Genomic DNA, 18209 nt, shown 5'->3' with positions numbered 1-18209 from the left:
TGGCAGGTTTTTGCATTACAATATTTTTATTGAAAACTTTCATAGACAATGTAAAACGTAAGATTTGTACGTACATAGCATTGCACAGTATACATGACAAAAGGCAGGTGCATATACATTGAGTTGTATGGTAATGGTATGCAAGCCCCCCAATGATACATTGAAGGTAAGTACAGTGGTCAGGGAAATATTGTATTGCACCCCAGACCATATGTGAGTTCCACTAACAGCTAGCTTTATGCACCATCAGCACACTGAGCTGCATTGGGGGAAAAGGGGGGAATCCCAGATCTGGGAATGACCTTGTAGCCCTGTTTTTGAGCGAATGACATAACTTAGAGGAAGACAAAATGTAACCACTTGCTGTCCGCCTGCTGTTTATAAATGGCACCCGCCATTTCTAGCTGTGTGCGCTCCCCTCCGGACACAGTGGAACACCGATCATCGGATGGGACCTCTGTACGAGGTCCCGATCATGTGATCACGAATTGGCCAATCAGTGAACACATGCAAAGTAGTAAGGAAGATGTCATGTGTGACATCATTGCTTACTATGTGTGATATGTGTGAATGATCACAGAGGTCACATGGTACAGGGCCATTCACAACAGCCTTGTACCATGTGACAAGCTGTGACCAATCACAGCTCACTCAGTATTTCTCAATGACTGCAAGAATGCAGCCAGAGAGAAGGAGAAATGATTGCTTTTACATCCTATATGGGTATGTAAAAACAAAACAAAAAAAAACAAACAATAATATTTTAAAAAAATTAAATAAAAAAGCTTAAAAAGCTTCGGTTGGGAGTACAAATTGGTGGCCTTTTTGTGGTATGCTCAGCTTCTCTTCAAACTCTTCATCCAGTCATGCTTCATTTGGAGCTGTTTTGATATTTACAAAATCCAAATCATGCGCAACCCATATTGGAACATACAGACTCACCTCTTTCAAAAGAATATGTCTTCATGACTCGTTTGCTAAGGGTATATTATCCTTGATCTACGGCTTTCTTCAGGAAGGCGACTATTTATGGTCTCCTCCGTATTCTCCCCAATGGGAAAAAGAGCTTGGGAAGGCAGGATGCCACCCAGTAATAGGGAAACATGTCCTTAAAAGACTGAGCTGTGATGGCTGTGAGTGTGATGTTCAAGGCCACTAAAGTATATGTTTTCCTGACATTTCATATTCCTGATGGATGTCTGTTGTACCATGTACTTAGATTAAAGAGTATCCTGTCCTTTGTGTGAAATACTTGGTGACTCCACCAGTCCCCTACGTTCCTATTTCAAACTGACCACACTAGGCATGGTAGCACATCCACCCCAGCGTGGTCAGTATCCTGGGAGCACAGCCTGCCTGTCCTCCACTAGCCAAAACCTGTGATGATATGCCCCCCTGCACAGTTAAATTACTGGGAAGATCAGTGCTCTGCCCTTTCTCTGCCTCCTGCTGGCACACCCCCTGCAGTCTCCACTCCCAGTTCTCTAAGCGCCTTATGCAGAGGAGGACAGAGGTTATGTGACCACTTATAAAAAAAAAAGTACTTATTTTTTGTCATATTCACACAGAAGTGATTTGCATTTATATTTTAAGCTGAAGGGCTGTTCCACAAGGTAAGGGTCCACATCTACTTTAAGTTGGAGCGATTAATACGTAACCCCGGGATGGCGGCAATTCATCAACCATTTTGAGAAGATGCGCAAGTGATATCAAGGGGTTAGTGAGAGATGAGAAAACATTGTCAGCAAAAAGACATGCCTTGGTTTGATCTACAGTGACCTCTATACCCCGAACGATCACTTTGGCCTTGAGGGTAAGTACCGGGGCTCGATTGCAAAGTAAATTATATAGAGAGGAAAAGGGCACCTCTGTCTCCTACCAATAGGAATAGGGAAGAGGGGGATCTGAATCCTGCATATGGCACAGACGCCCTGTAGAGGGTCGTAACCCACATCTGTATATGGCGGCCAAAACCCCATTCTGTCAGGATTGTTAGATACTGCAAAAAGCAAGTCTTAGAAATGTCTAGGGATAGCTGTACAGTTTCTGGCCTCCATATTTTGGTGAGATGGATCATGTGGATAACATGTATTGTCCGTGGCCTGGCAGTTATTTAAAAATCATCTTGCTCTTTCCCAATTAAACATAAAATGCCATTGTTCAACTTTTTCGCAAAGATTTTGGCCAAAAATGTGATGTGTGTATTTAGTAATGAGATCGATAATTGGGGCAGGACGTATGGACTATGACAGCATGCAAATAATTGCAGTAATTGTATCAGGACCGAGCGTGTAGAGAATCAGTGCAGAGCAGTAAGGTACCGTCCCAGTATAACTGAATGAGGGAAGAAAGTTTGTGACAGAACAAGATCTGACAAAAAAACCCGACAATTTTGAAAACAAACAATTTTTTTTACTTATTGTTTTAAAACATATCCAGTAAAAGAATTTTAAAAATCAAATTGTCATAAATTTTGGCCAAAATGCATTCTGCTCCGTGTTTTTGCTAAAAAAAAATCCCGATACGTGTAAATTAATTGGTTTATGCAAAAGTTATAACGTCTACAAATGGCGGCATATATACTGGATTTTTTTTTTTAACTAGTAATGGCGGTGATCAGCGACTTATAGCGGTACTGTGGCGGACATTCTGACACTAACTGACACTGACATCCCAGTGACACTAATACAGTGATCAGTGCTAATAAAAAAACACCAACACTGTACTAATGGCACTGGGCAGGAAGGTGGGGTGATCAAACATCTGGGGTGATCAAAGGGTTAACTGTGTGCTGGGTGTGTTTTACTAGGGGGCAGCGTGTTGGTGCTTCACTGTAAGCACACTGCTCTGGATGGCTGTGCTGTGCCCAAGCCAACAGGGAAGAGGACTGTTAGTAAACAAAACAGTCCTCCTCCCTGTTGGAGATGCTTGGCAATCACCGGGCGCCAGCAAGTAATCACCGCCGGGACCCGGTGATTGACAGCCGTGGCGTGGACAGGGCGTGTGTGGCTCACCCCCTACCCGGAAATGCAAAATCACGTATCTATACATGATTTTGCACACCCCTGCCACCCTGTAACAGTATATCTGCTGTAGGGCAGTCGGGATTTGGTTAAATTCCACCAAAAGAAAGCTCTATTTGTGTGAAAAAATTTATAAACATTTAATACGGGTACAGTGTTGCATGACTGCGCAATTGTCATTCAAAGCGTGATAGCGCTGAAAGCTGGAAATTGGCCTGGGCAGGAAGGGGGGTAAAAGTGCTGGTAGGCATATGGCAATTGGACAAGCTGAAGCTAGAAGCCGATTGGCTGCCATGCACAGCTGCACCATATGCTGAGTGCTCCACTTTTAGTAAATCCCCCCCACAGTGTTCAAATGTAGTTACAATTGATAATTACAATCTGCCTGTGAGGTACAGATAGTGTTCATTTTGGCAAACAGCTGCCCCCCCAATAAACAAAGACAATTAGTAGGATTTTACAGTGCTGGAGGATCCAGAATAGAGCATCTAACAAAGGTAAACTGCAATGTGAATGAGGACATGAGATCCTTGTGAAGATGGTGCTTTCCCAACGTGTCTGAAAATCTGAAAAGACCATTCAAAGTTATGTGTAACCAGAGGGGGAATGACCATTTAAGCACTCGGGCACTGCCCGAGGGCCCGGGGTCAGTAGGGGGCCCCAATGAGATGCCCCTGGTACCTTTCATAGGCTTTTTTTGCATGTGGGTGAGGACACAGGGGCCCCATGATTTCCTATTGCCCGAGGGCCCCATGAGTTGTCAGTCCGCCCCTGTGTGTAACCAAACATACATTGTAAAGGTTCTGGACTTCCCAGGATTCAGGTAGACAGTTTTATGTAAAACAAATGTTACAGCTACAGACTAAGAATCACTTGTGTTGTCCCTGGAAATACTTCCTGAGATCTGTGAAATTATGCTGTTCATTATTATTATTATTATACAGGATTTATATGGCGCCAACGGTTTGCTCAGCGCTGTACATTATACTGGGAGACAATACAGTTCAATACAAGAGGGATTTGAAGGCCCTGATCCTTGGAGCTTACAATCTAGGAGGGTGGGGTGAGTGGTACAGTAGGTAGTCACTGTGGGGGATGGACTGGTATAAAGAGTAGAGGATTCCATTATTAGCCGAGGGCGGGATAGGCTTCCCTGAAGATATAGGTTTTCAGTGATCGCCTAAAGGCAAGTAGAGTAGGCGATAGTCTGATAGATTGGGGTAGGGAGTTCCAGAGGATGGGTGACGCCCTGGAGAAGTCTTGGAGACAAGCTTGGGAGGAGGCGATAAGGGAGCTGGAGAGTAGGAGGTCTTGTGAGGAGCGGAGAGGACAGTTTGGGTGATATTTGGAGATAAGATCAGATATGTAATTCCATAATATAACATCCCAATAGTTGTGGGTTGTCAGAGAACTCACCCAGGATTTGTAGGGGTCCTGTTCTCCTCTCTATGGGTTGCTGTAGTCATGAATGTTGCACTCTGCAGATGAACTCTGACCTCTGGTCTTCCGGCAGTGTTGGGGTGAACATCAGACTGGCTGTACAGCTGTATGTGTTATCTGACTGCCTCTGGTGTCCACTGATATCAGTCTTGTATTTATTGTTATCAACAGCAAGAAAATTGTCTGTCTCCTTCTTCTTCTTATACCATTCCACAGTCAGATCATCCGGGAAATATCCAGAGATCCTCACTTGTATTCTGGACTCAGTGTTGAGTTTTAGGTCAGAAGAGTTTGGTTCTTCAATCTGTGGGCGCCAAGGAAGATCTGGAAGGTAATTATGATTATTAGTCCAAATAAACCAAGTATTCTACAGACACAAGGACACGTAATCATGTTCCACTCCAACAATGTATCATTGCTATAATGCCATCATGATTTTATGTTCTAAAGCCGTACCGATCTCTCCCCAGGAAGGTCAATGATACGCGTCTCTTATTAAACGAGGGCAGAAGAAATGCTGCAATCGGTTTTAAAGAAGGGAAGGTGATCTCTTTAGTTTCTCCTCTCCTGTCCTCTATACACTAATAAATATGTTGAGCTCCTGTAATCTTTAATGTTACGAGGTTTGAATATTTCAGTCCATTACACACAATAGACAGAGGCAGGAACCACTGATATGTATCAACTGATGACCACTGATGGATGGTATGATATGTTTACAAGGGGTGACATATCCTGATCTTCTATGTTCTGACATACTAGCAGATGACTTGTTGTAACATTGTTGTAACTTGTAACATTCTTCTTTGGCATGGAGACAAGTGACATCTTCCATGATCCTACACAGACATAATGTGACCATGCTGCCCCCTGACACAGTGACAAGCTGTGCTAATGCTGTTTTTGGACACGTGATGAGCTTTGTATTTTTAGGATCTTTTTCAGTATTCTGTGTAAGTAAATCTACTTGGTGTCTGAGCACCACAAACCACAAATGGGATTTATGTGTTATATTGAAAGCAAACGTGTCCATCCATACATGTCTTAATGCTTTACTTTGCTGAGAAATCACCGTGAAAAACATCTCCTAGCTTTCCTGGTTGTGACCATCGTAAGTCAGGGCAGATGATTCATGTAGCATTTCCTGGAATCCACCTAGCCCTAGCTCAGGCATGCATACAGGAGGGTGTGTAAGCTGAGAAGCTCAGCCTTCCTTTTTCCCTCCTGAAGACTCCTGGGATGTATGACATCCTTTGCTTAGGCCTGAAAACCAGGAACTGAAAAAATGAAAAAAAAAAAAAAGTTTAAAACAATTTTTAACCACTTCCAGACCAGCCGTTCTATATAAACGGCCGGACGGTGGCAGTGCAGGTCGGGTGGGTGTTTATAAATGGCCTCCCCGCTCCCTGCTTGTGTGCACCCCATTGGAGCGCGCAGCACCGCGATCCGGTGTCCGCTGTGTCCTCCAGACACAATGGAACACTGATTGTCGGACGGGACCTCTGTATGAGGTCCCGGTCATGTGATCACTGATTGGCCAATCAGTGATCACATGCAAAGTAGTAAGCAAGATGTCATTTGTGACATCATTGCTTACTGCGTGTGAAATTTGTGAATGATCACAGAGATCACATGGTACAGGGCTATTCACAGCAGCCTTGTACCATGTGACAAGCTGTGACCACTCACAGCTCACTCAGTACTTCTCAATGACTGCAAGAATGCAGACAGAAAGAGAAATGATTGCTTTTACATCCTTTATGGGTATAAAAGCAATCAGCGTAAAAAAAAAAAAAATCTTCATCACCCCCCACAAGTAGTACAGTGTCACCATGGTAACACTACTGCTAGGGTGACAGTATGTAAAAAAAAATAAATAAATAAAAAATAATAAAAAATAAAAATGTAAAAAAAAAATGTTTAAAAATTATACTTTTTGGTTATAAACTAATTTGGATTTTTTCTTTACTAAAAATAACGGAATAAATTTTGGCCAAGATTTATGATTAAAACAGTTTTATCAATACTAGCAGCATAAGGACTAAGAGAGTCCATGTTGATTGAGAGAGGGAAGTTCTGCTTTTATAGGCAGATAGATCTTTCCAGTATAGAGCTTGTGTCCTAATTAAGAGAAGAGAGTATCTTATCCGGGTCCCCTGGAAGTAGCTTCAGTGCTCTACTGGACCAGTAAAAGCCCGAATCCTGAACTCGGTCACCAATAGGACACTATGTACATGTTTTTAGTTTTGTTTTTTTCTGATACTTGTGTGGATTTCCTTGGTGAGATCGTGTTTTCCATCCAATTCAAAGCACATGGAAAGGTTCATGGTCTCCTGCCCAAAATGGCCCAAATGTGTATGGCAAGATCATTATAATAGAAACGCCATTGGCAGAAGGACTGATGTGATGGTGTACATACTCTGCGGAGTGAAAACTGTCATAATGATATAAATTAATTAGGTAAATAAAACTTTACATAGCAATCTAGTATGCGGTTTACTGAAACAACACAAATTCTAGGAACTTGTTTTATTCTTCTGTTCGTATATTTCTCTGGATCTGCATGTAGTCCAGTCCAGCATTACAGTCCAGCATTCCAGTCCAGCATTCCAGTCCAGCATTCCAGTCCAGCATTCCAGTCCAGCATTACAGTCCAGCATTACAGTCCAGCATTACAGTCCAGCATTCCAGTCCAGCATTCCATTTCTCTAACCTGAAGATGTAGTCTGTTTCTAATACAAACATAACATTTTCCAGTTCATGTTTCAGTGGGGATTGCACCGTATAAATGTGCAGGAACAGTAGAATACTTCTTACATGTGAATGCCATTTTCATTACTAGAATGTAATTAGTAACAAGTGATCTAATCTGCTGTATTTATGTATTACCTGATTTCATCAATACGATCCTCTGAGGTTGTCTCACTGATTGATGCTCCCAGGTCACATAGACGGGAAAGCAGAGAGGTCGGGGCAATGTGCACACACTTGTGACATCAAATGTTTCACCATCCTCAGACTTCACTGGTTGGCCATTAGCCCTGAGCTTGGCTCGTGGTTCTCCTGTGCTCCATGTAATGTTAATCTCCGGAGGGTAGAAACTCTTCAGAGTCACGGAACACTGCGCCTCTCCTGACTTACTGAGGGAGAATCTCACCGGCTCCATCTCCTGCGGAGCCACTAGACATAAATACAAGAAAGATTACCAGTTTCCAGCATCACAGACAACTGTAGTATATAATAAAATGTAGTTAAAGCCCAAACTCTTTTTTGTTTTGGATGAAGCTGTAAAGGGTTAGAATCTCTGGCAGGTTTTTGCATTGCAATATTTTTATTGAAAACTTTCATAGACAATGTAAAACTTAAAAGATTTGCACGTACATAGCATTGCACAGTATACATGACAAAAGGCAGGTGCATATACCGTATTTTTCGACGTATAAGAAGCACTTTTTCTTCCCCAAAACTGGGGGGGAAAGGTCAGTGCGTCTTATAAGGCGAATATGGAGCGGCCGGTCCGGTATTTCCACCGCGGTCGTGTCAGAATACCGGGCCGGCCGCTCAGCTCTGCAGCGGGACCTCTCCTGTTCCTCTATCCAGCGGCGCGCTGTCTTCCAGCTTCTGTAGTGTGGGCATGACAGCCGGGTGCCAAGTGCGCATGCGCAAGAAGCGGTGCTTTTTGTGAATGGTAAGGCGGTACCTGGGACACATGACAGATCCCAGAAGCCGCCGGACCAATCACAAAGCGCAAGTGCTTCTCACTCATGCGCACTGGGCACCCGGCTGTCATGCCGAGCGCCGTTACAGAAGCCGGGAAGACAGCGCGCGGCTGGATCGAGGAACAGGTAAGATCAAACAAACTGCGGAAGTAAGAGCGGGTACCTGTCAAATTCAGGTACCCGCTCCCCCCCCTCCCCAAAGGTCAGCAGTCATCTGTACTGTCCGCAGTCTCTGGTCATCCCTGTGCTGTGTCCGCAGTCTCTGGTCATCCCCTGTACTATGTCCGCAGTCTCTGGTCATCTCCTGTACTATGTCCGCAGTCTCTGGTCATCCCTGTACTGTCTGCAGTCTCTGGTCATCCCTGTGCTGTCCGCAGTCTCTGGTCATCTCCTGTACTGTTTCTGCAGTCTCTGGTCATCTCCTGTACTGTGTCTGCAGTCTCTGGTCATCTCCTGTACTGTGTCCGCAGTCTCTGGTCATCTCCTGTACTGTGTCCGCAGTCTCTGGTCATCTCCTGTACGCTGTCCGCAGTCTCTGACCATCTCCTGTACGCTGTCCGCAGTCTCTGGTCATCCCTGTGCTGTGTCTGCAGTCTCTGGTCATCCCTGTGCTGTCCGCAGTCTCTGGTCATCCCTGTGCTGTCCGCAGTCTTTGGTCATCCCTGTGCTGTCCGCAGTCTCTGGTCATCCCTGTGCTGTCCGCAGTCTCTGGTCATCCCTGTGCTGTCCGCAGTCTCTGGTCATCCCTGTGCTGTCCGCAGTCTCTGGTCATCCCTGTGCTGTCCGCAGTCTCTGGTCATCCCTGTGCTGTCCGCAGTCTCTGGTCATCCCTGTGCTGTCCGCAGTCTCTGGTCATCCCTGTGCTGTCCGCAGTCTCTGGTCATCCCTGTGCTGTCCGCAGTCTCTGGTCATCCCTGTGCTGTCCGCAGTCTCTGGTCATCCCTCTGCTGTCCGCAGTCTCTGGTCATCCATGTGCTGTCCGCAGTCTCTGGTCATCTCCTGTACTGTGTCCGCAGTCTCTGGTCATCCCTGTGCTGTCCGCAGTCTCTGGTCATCCCTGTGCTGTCCACAGTCTCTGGTCATCCCTGTGCTGTCCGCAGTCTCTGGTCATCCCTCTGCTGTCCGCAGTCTCTGGTCATCCATGTGCTGTCCGCAGTCTCTGGTCATCTCCTGTACTGTGTCCGCAGTCTCTGGTCATCTCCTGTACTATGTCCGCAGTCTCTGGTCATCCCTGTGCTGTCCGCAGTCTCTGGTCATCCATGTGCTGTCCGCAGTCTCTGGTCATCCATGTGCTGTCCGCAGTCTCTGGTCATCCCTGTGCTGTCCGCAGTCTCTGGTCATCCCTGTGCTGTCCGCAGTCTCTGGTCATCTCCTGTGCTGTCCGCAGTCTCTGGTCATCCATGTGCTGTCCGCAGTCTCTGGTCATCTCCTGTACTGTCTGCAGTCCATTAGTTCAGAATTTTTTTTTTCCTGTTTTCTGCCTCTAAAACCTAGGTGCGTCTTATGGTCAGGTGAGTCTTATGGAGCGAAAAATACGGTACTTTGAGTTGTATGGTAATGGTATGCAAGCCCCCCAATGATACATTGAAGGTAAGTACAGTGGTCAGGGAAATATTGTATTGCACCCCAGACCATATGTGAGTTCCACTAACAGCTAGATTTATGCACCATCAGCACACTGAGCTGCGTGGGGGGAAAAGGGGGGAATCCCAGATCTGGGAATGACCTTGTAGCCCTGTTTTTGAGCGAATGACGTGTAACTTAGAGGAAGACAAAACTAAACCACTTGCCGTCCGCCTGCTGTTTATGAACGGCACCCGCCATTTCTAGCTGGGCGCGCTCCCCTCCGGACACAGTGGAACACCGATCGTCAGACGGGACCTCTGTACAAGGTCCCGATCATGTGATCACGGATTGGCCAATCAGTGATCACATGCAGAGTAGTAAGGAAGATGTCATTTGTGACATCATTGCTTACTATGTGTGAAATGTGTGAATGATCACAGAGGTCACATGGTACAGGGCTATTCACAACAGCCTTGTACCATGTGACAAGCTGTGACCAATCACAGCTCACTCAGTAGTTCTCAATGACTGCAAGAATGCAGACAGAGAGAAGGAGAAATGATTGATTTTACATCCTATATGGGTGTAAAAGCAATCACTTTAAAAAAAAAAAAAAATGCTAGGGTGACAGTATGTATAAAAAAAAACCAAATAATATAAAAAGGTTTAAAAATTATAATTTCTGGTTATAAACTAATTTGGCTTATCATTTATTTTTTACTAAAAAGATAACGGAATAAATTTTGGCCAAGATTTATGAAGAAAGATTATTTCTTTGCAAAATTTTATAAGAAAAACACTTTCAAAATTTTTGGACTTTTTCATTTACATAGCAAAAAAAATTAAAATCCCAGCGGTGAATAAATACCACCAAAATAAAGCTTTATCTGTCTCAAAAAAATGGTGAAAAATTAATATGGTTACTGTTGGATGACCGCGCAATTGTCAGTCAAAGCGTGATAGCGCTGAAAGCTGAAAATTGCCCGGACTGGAAGGGGGGGAAAGTGTCCGGACTGGAAGGGGGGGGAAAGTGTCCAGACTGGAAGGGGGGGGAAGTGTCCAGACTGGAAGGGGGGGAAAGTGTCTAGACTGGAAGGGGGGGGAAAGTGTCCAGACTGGAAGGGGGGGGAAGTGTCCAGACTGGAAGGGGGGGAAAGTGTCTAGACTGGAAGGGGGGGAAAGTGTCTAGACTGGAAGGGGGGGAAAGTGTCTAGACTGGAAGGGGGGGGGAAAGTGTCCAGACTGGAAGGGGGGGGGGAAGTGTCCAGACTGGAAGGGGGGGGGGAAAGTGTCCGGACTGGAAGGGGGGGGAAAGTGTCCGGACTGGAAGGGGGGGAAAGTGTCCAGACTGGAAGGGGGGGGAAAGTGTCCAGACTGGAAGGGGGGGGAAAGTGTCCAGACTGGAAGGGGGGGAAAGTGTCCAGACTGGAAGGGGGGGGAAAGTGTCCAGACTGGAAGGGGGGGGAAAGTGTCCAGACTGGAAGGGGGGGGAAAGTGTCCAGACTGGAAGGGGGGGGAAAGTGTCCAGACTGGAAGGGGGGGGAAAGTGTCCAGACTGGAAGGGGGGGGAAAGTGTCCGGACTGGAAGGGGGGGAAAGTGTCCGGACTGGAAGGGGGGGGAAAGTGTCCGGACTGGAAGGGGGGGGAAAGTGTCCGGACTGGAAGGGGGGGGAAAGTGTCCGGACTGGAAGGGGGGGAAGTGTCCAGACTGGAAGGGGGGGAAAGTGTCCAGACTGGAAGGGGGGGAAAGTGTCCGGACTGGAAGGGGGGGAAGTGTCCAGACTGGAAGGGGGGGAAAGTGCCCGGACTGGAAGGGGGGAAAGTGTCCGGACTGGAAGGGGGGGGGGAAGTGTCCAGACTGGAAGGGGGGGGGGGAAGTGTCCAGACTGGAAGGGGGGGGAAGTGTCCAGACTGGAAGGGGGGGAAAGTGTCCGGACTGGAAGGGGGGGGAAAGTGTCCGGACTGGAAGGGGGGGGAAAGTGTCCGGACTGGAAGGGGGGGGAAAGTGTCCGGACTGGAAGGGGGGGGAAAGTGTCCAGACTGGAAGGGGGGGGAAAGTGTCCAGACTGGAAGGGGGGGGAAGTGTCCAGACTGGAAGGGGGGGGAAAGTGTCCAGACTGAAAGGGGGGGGAAAGTGTCCAGACTGGAAGGGGGGGGAAGTGTCCAGACTGGAAGGGGGGGGAAGTGTCCAGACTAGAAGGGGGGGAAAGTGTCCAGACTAGAAGGGGGGGAAAGTGTCTAGACTGGAAGGGGGGAAAGTGTCCGGACTGGAAGGGGGGGAAAGTGTCCGGACTGGAAGGGGGGGGGGGGGGGGGGGAGTGTCGGGACTGGAAGTGGTTAAGAAATACAGGAAAGCAGAGTGAAGAAAGTGAGCAGAAAGAGACCAGGGCAAGTTGTACGGGGGAGGGAGTAAGGAAGGATGGAGATAACAGAGGGTAGTTGGAATCGTCACAGACATTGTCGAGCAGAACTTTGCATTGACCTTCAGTACAGGTTAGGGTTAGATTGTCTCAAGAAATATTGAAAGATGCCCATTTTTTTTTTTTTAATTTGTTGGATAATTGCCACCAACTCTTTATTAACTAGGTACAGGAAGTTTTTTGTTCTACCCATGCAAGGTAAGAGCCTAAATTGGCTGAGATCGCAGGCCAGTGATTTAAGATTAACCTGTTGGCACCAACGGTACGCAAATCTGTGGCCTCTCAGCGGCGGGCCTTGACACAATTGTTCCCAATTGCCACATGCGATCAGAAGCCTTCCGATCATGTGACCACTGTGACAGCCAATCACAATGGTCATATAATCGTTGACCCCGCCCCACCTCCCAGAACCACAAACCCCTTAAAGGGTCGGGGACGCAGAGCCAAGGGATTAGGAAGAGCGCTGTAGTGGTGCTTGGGGATACAGGTCGTTAGAACAGTATATACTAAGTGATAGCCTGTGGTCCAAAAACATTTGATTCAATGTATTGTGTCTAAGCAGTCATTTATATTTGGCTTCATTGAATGAGGAGTGCAGTGAACTGTGTGCAGTCATGTCCCAAATTGAGTCCACTGCTGCGACTTGAGGGAGCCCCCAAGCTTTTTCCCATTGGGGAGAATACGGAGGAGACCATAGATAGTCGCCTTCCTGAAGAAAGCCGTAGATCAAGGATACTATACCCTTAGCAAACGAGTCATGAAGGCAAATGCTTTTGAAAGAGGTGAGTCTGTATGTTCCAAAATGGGTTGCGCATGATTTGGATTTTGTAAATATCAAAACAGCTCCAAATGAAGCATGACTGGATGAAGAGTTTGAAGAGAAGCTGAGCATACCACAAAAAGGCCACTAATTTGTACTCCCAACCGAAGCTTGCTTTGTCCCACCAAAAACAATTTGCATGGCTCTTCATAATCTCCTGGGGGAAGATGGGGTTGTTAGTAGGAGTCGCATGGAGCATTTGGGGCAATACTGTCTCCCTTAATATTTTCCATATTTTTATTGAGTGTTTGAACATCGGGTTGGTATTTGTTTCCATAAACCAAAGGCGGTCCATAAGACCGTTTCCATGACCAGAGGTGAAACCTGTTCTGCCTCAATGCTGGCCCACAATGGTGCGCTGAAGGATGCATGACAGGAAGTTAGATGGGTGATTTGTGATGCCTGGTAGTAGTTGACATGTGGAATTGCCAGTCCCTCTTTAGATTGAGAACCTCCAAATGATCATATTCCACTCTCAATCTAGAGTCCTGTTAAATGAACTGCAGGAATGCCCACTGAATTGAACGTAGTATTTGAGAGGGTATGTGGATAGGGAAGACCCTAAAATGTGAAAGCGTTTAAGGAAACAATGTCATTATAGGGAGTCTATCCTTCCTAGCAGGGTTATGCAATGCTTCATCCAAGATTCAAGGGTGGATGTCGTTTGCCTCAGAAATGATGTGTGATTGGCTGCATATGACGTTTTGTATGAGGGTTTGATATACATTCCTGTACATTTTGGTGGGACAAAGCAAGCTTCGGTTGGGAGTACAAATTGGTGGCCTTTTTGTGGTATGCTCAGCTTCTCTTCAAACTCTTCATCCGGTCATGCTTTATTTGGAGCGCTTTTGATATTTACAAAATCCAAATCATGCGCAACCCATTTTGGAACATACAGACTCACCTCTTTCAAAAGCAAATGCCTTCGTGACTCGTTTGCTAAGGGTATATTATCCTTGATCTACGGCTTTCTTCAGGAAGGCGACTATCTATGGTCTCCTCATTATTTTCCCCAATGGGAAAAAGAGTTTGGGAAGGCAGGATGCCACCCAGTAATAGGGAAACATGTCCTTAAAAGACTGGGCTGCGATGGCTGTGAGTGTGATGTTCAAGGCCACTAAAGTATGTTTTCCTGACATTTCATATTCCTGATGGATGTCTGTTGTACCATGTACTTAGATTAAAGAGTATCCTGTTCTTTGTGTGAAATACTTGGTGATTCCACCAGTCCCCTACGTTCCTATTTCAAACTGACCACACTAGGCATGGTAGCACATCCACCCCAGCGTGGTCAGTATCCTGGGAGCACAGCTTGCCTGTCCTCCACTAGCCAAAACCTGTGATGATATGCCCCCCTGCACAGTTAAATTACTGAGAAGATCAGTGTTCTGCCCTTTCTCTGTTCTGCCCTTTCTCTGCCTCCTGCTGGCACACCCCCTGCAGTCTCCACTCCCAGTTCTCTAAGCGCCTTATGCAGACGAGGACAGAGGTTATGTGACCACTTATAAAAAAAAAAAGTACTTATATTTTGTCATATTCACACAGAAGTGATTTGCATTTATATTTTAAGCTGAAGGGCTGTTTCACAAGGTAAGGGTCCACATCTACTTTAGGTTGGAGCGATTAATACGTAACCCCGGGATGGCGGCAATTCATCAACCATTTTGAGAAGATGCGCAAGTGATATCAAGGGGTTAGTGAGAGATGAGAAAACATGGTCAGCAAAAAGACATGCCTTGGTTTGATCTACAGTGACCTCTATACCCCGAACGATCACTTTGGCCTTGAGGGTAAGTACCGGGGCTCGATTGCAAAGTAAATGATATAGAGAGGATAAGGGCACCTCTGTCTCCTACCAATAGGAATAGGGAAGAGGGGGATCTGAATCCTGCATATGGCACAGACGCCCTGTAGAGGGTCGTAACCCACATCTGTATATGGCGGCCAAAACCCCATTCTGTCAGGATTGTTAGATACTGCAAAAATCAAGTCTTAGAAATGTCTAGGGATAGCTGTACAGTTTCTGGCCTCCATATTTTGGTGAGATGGATCATGTGGATAACATGTAATGTCCGCGGCCTGGCAGTTATTTAAAAATCATCTTGCTCTTTCCCAATTAAACATAAAATGCCATTGTTCAACTTTTTCGCAAAGATTTTGGCCAAAAATGTGATGTGTGTATTTAGTAATGAGATCGATAATTGGGGCAGGACGTATGGACTATGACAGCATGCAAATAATTGCAGTAATTGTATCAGGACCGAGCGTGTAGAGAATCAGTGCAGAGCAGTAAGGTACCGTCCCAGTATAACTGAATGAGGGAAGAAAGTTTGTGACAGAACAAGATCTGACAAAAAAACCCGACAATTTTGAAAACAAACAATTTTTTTTACTTATTGTTTTAAAACATATCCAGTAAAAGAATTTTAAAAATCAAATTGTCATAAATTTTGGCCAAAATGCATTCTGCTCCGTGTTTTTGCTAAAAAAAAATCCCGATACGTGTAAATTAATTGGTTTATGCAAAAGTTATAACGTCTACAAATGGCGGCATATATACTGGATTTTTTTTTTTAACTAGTAATGGCGGTGATCAGCGACTTATAGCGGTACTGTGGCGGACATTCTGACACTAACTGACACTGACATCCCAGTGACACTAATACAGTGATCAGTGCTAATAAAAAAACACCAACACTGTACTAATGGCACTGGGCAGGAAGGTGGGGTGATCAAACATCTGGGGTGATCAAAGGGTTAACTGTGTGCTGGGTGTGTTTTACTAGGGGGCAGCGTGTTGGTGCTTCACTGTAAGCACACTGCTCTGGATGGCTGTGCTGTGCCCAAGCCAACAGGGAAGAGGACTGTTAGTAAACAAAACAGTCCTCCTCCCTGTTGGAGATGCTTGGCAATCACCGGGCGCCAGCAAGTAATCACCGCCGGGACCCGGTGATTGACAGCCGTGGCGTGGACAGGGCGTGTGTGGCTCACCCCCTACCCGGAAATGCAAAATCACGTATCTATACATGATTTTGCACACCCCTGCCACCCTGTAACAGTATATCTGCTGTAGGGCAGTCGGGATTTGGTTAAATTCCACCAAAAGAAAGCTCTATTTGTGTGAAAAAATTTATAAACATTTAATACGGGTACAGTGTTGCATGACTGCGCAATTGTCATTCAAAGCGTGATAGCGCTGAAAGCTGGAAATTGGCCTGGGCAGGAAGGGGGGTAAAAGTGCTGGTAGGCATATGGCAATTGGACAAGCTGAAGCTAGAAGCCGATTGGCTGCCATGCACAGCTGCACCATATGCTGAGTGCTCCACTTTTAGTAAATCCCCCCCACAGTGTTCAAATGTAGTTACAATTGATAATTACAATCTGCCTGTGAGGTACAGATAGTGTTCATTTTGGCAAACAGCTGCCCCCCCAATAAACAAAGACAATTAGTAGGATTTTACAGTGCTGGAGGATCCAGAATAGAGCATCTAACAAAGGTAAACTGCAATGTGAATGAGGACATGAGATCCTTGTGAAGATGGTGCTTTCCCAACGTGTCTGAAAATCTGAAAAGACCATTCAAAGTTATGTGTAACCAGAGGGGGAATGACCATTTAAGCACTCGGGCACTGCCCGAGGGCCCGGGGTCAGTAGGGGGCCCCAATGAGATGCCCCTGGTACCTTTCATAGGCTTTTTTTGCATGTGGGTGAGGACACAGGGGCCCCATGATTTCCTATTGCCCGAGGGCCCCATGAGTTGTCAGTCCGCCCCTGTGTGTAACCAAACATACATTGTAAAGGTTCTGGACTTCCCAGGATTCAGGTAGACAGTTTTATGTAAAACAAATGTTACAGCTACAGACTAAGAATCACTTGTGTTGTCCCTGGAAATACTTCCTGAGATCTGTGAAATTATGCTGTTCCATTATTATTATTATTATACAGGATTTATATGGCGCCAACAGTTTGCTCAGCACTTTACAATATACTGGGAGACAATACAGTTCAATACAAGAGGGGTTTGAAGGCCCTGATCCTTGGAGCTTACAATCTAGGAGGGAGGGGCTAGTGGTACAGTAGGTAGTCACTGTGGGGGATGGACTGGTAGGAAGAGTAGAGGATTCCATTATTAGCCAAGGGCGGGATAGGCTTCCCTGAAGAGATCGGTTTTCAGTGATCGCCTAAAGGCAAGTAGAGTAGGTGATAATCTGATAGATTGGGGTAGGGAGTTCCAGAGGATGGGTGATGCCCTGGAGAAACTTGGAGACAAGCTCGGGAGGAGGCGATAAGGGAGCTGGAGAGTAAGAGGTCTTGTGAGGAGCGGAGAGGACAGTTTGGGTGATATTTGGAGATAAGATCAGATATGTAATTCCATAATATAACATCCCAATAGTTGTGGGTTGTCAGAGAACTCACCCAGGATTTGTAGGGGTCCTGTTCTCCTCTCTATGGGTTGCTGTAGACTGGGATGCTGCACTCTGCAGATGAACTCTGACCTCTGGTCTTCCGGCAGTGTTGGGGTGAACATCAGACTGGCTGTACAGCTGTATGTGTGATCTGACTGCCTCTGGTGTCCACTGATATCAGTCTTGTATTTATTGTTATCAACAGCCACAAAATTGTCTGTCTCCTTCTTCTTATACCATTCCACAGTCAGATCATCCGGGAAATATCCAGAGATCCTCACTTGTATTCTGGACTCAGTGTTGAGTTTTAGGTCAGAAGAGTTTGGTTCTTCAATCTGTGGGCGCCAAGGAAGATCTGGAAGGTAATTATGAATATTAGTCCAAATAAACCAAATATTCTCCAGACACAAGGACACGTCATCATGTTCCACTCCAACAATGTATCATTGCTATAATGCCATCATGATTTTATGTTCTAAAGCCGTACCGATCTCTCACCAGGAAGGTCAATGATACGCGTCTCTCATTAAACGAGGGCAGAAGAAATGCTGCAATAGGTTTTAAAGAAGGGAAGGTGATCTCTTTAGTTTCTCCTCTCCTGTCCTCTATACACTAATAAATATGTTGAGCTCCTGTAATCTTTAATGTTACGAGGTTTGAATATTTCAGTCCATTACACACAATAGACAGAGGCAGGAACCACTGATATGTATCAATTGATGACCACTGATGGATGGCATGATATGTTTACAAGGGGTGACATATCCTGATCTTCTATGTTCTGACATACTAGCAGATGACTTGTAACATTGTTG

General features: G+C 45.8%; 1 protein-coding gene across 1 annotated transcript in view; it reads right to left on the bottom strand.

Annotated features, from left to right (window-relative positions):
• LOC149451861 (uncharacterized) overlaps positions 1-17746 on the bottom strand; it is a 48858-nt gene extending 31112 nt beyond the window's left edge. Inside the window, exons 1-3 of the mRNA XM_089690042.1 lie at positions 17405-17746; positions 7353-7643; positions 4440-4787 (exon numbers count right to left, since the gene is read on the bottom strand). The gene's annotated coding sequence lies outside the window, so the exon portion shown is untranslated. The remainder of the gene's footprint in view (positions 1-4439; positions 4788-7352; positions 7644-17404) is intronic.
• Positions 17747-18209: the final 463 nt, after the last annotated feature.

Source organism: Staurois parvus, unplaced genomic scaffold (assembly GCF_062004578.1).
Source record: "Staurois parvus isolate SC_StPar_1 unplaced genomic scaffold, SC_StPar_1.0 ptg000512l, whole genome shotgun sequence".
Lineage (NCBI taxonomy): Eukaryota > Metazoa > Chordata > Amphibia > Anura > Ranidae > Staurois > Staurois parvus.
This window is presented reverse-complemented; position numbering and strand designations above follow the sequence as displayed.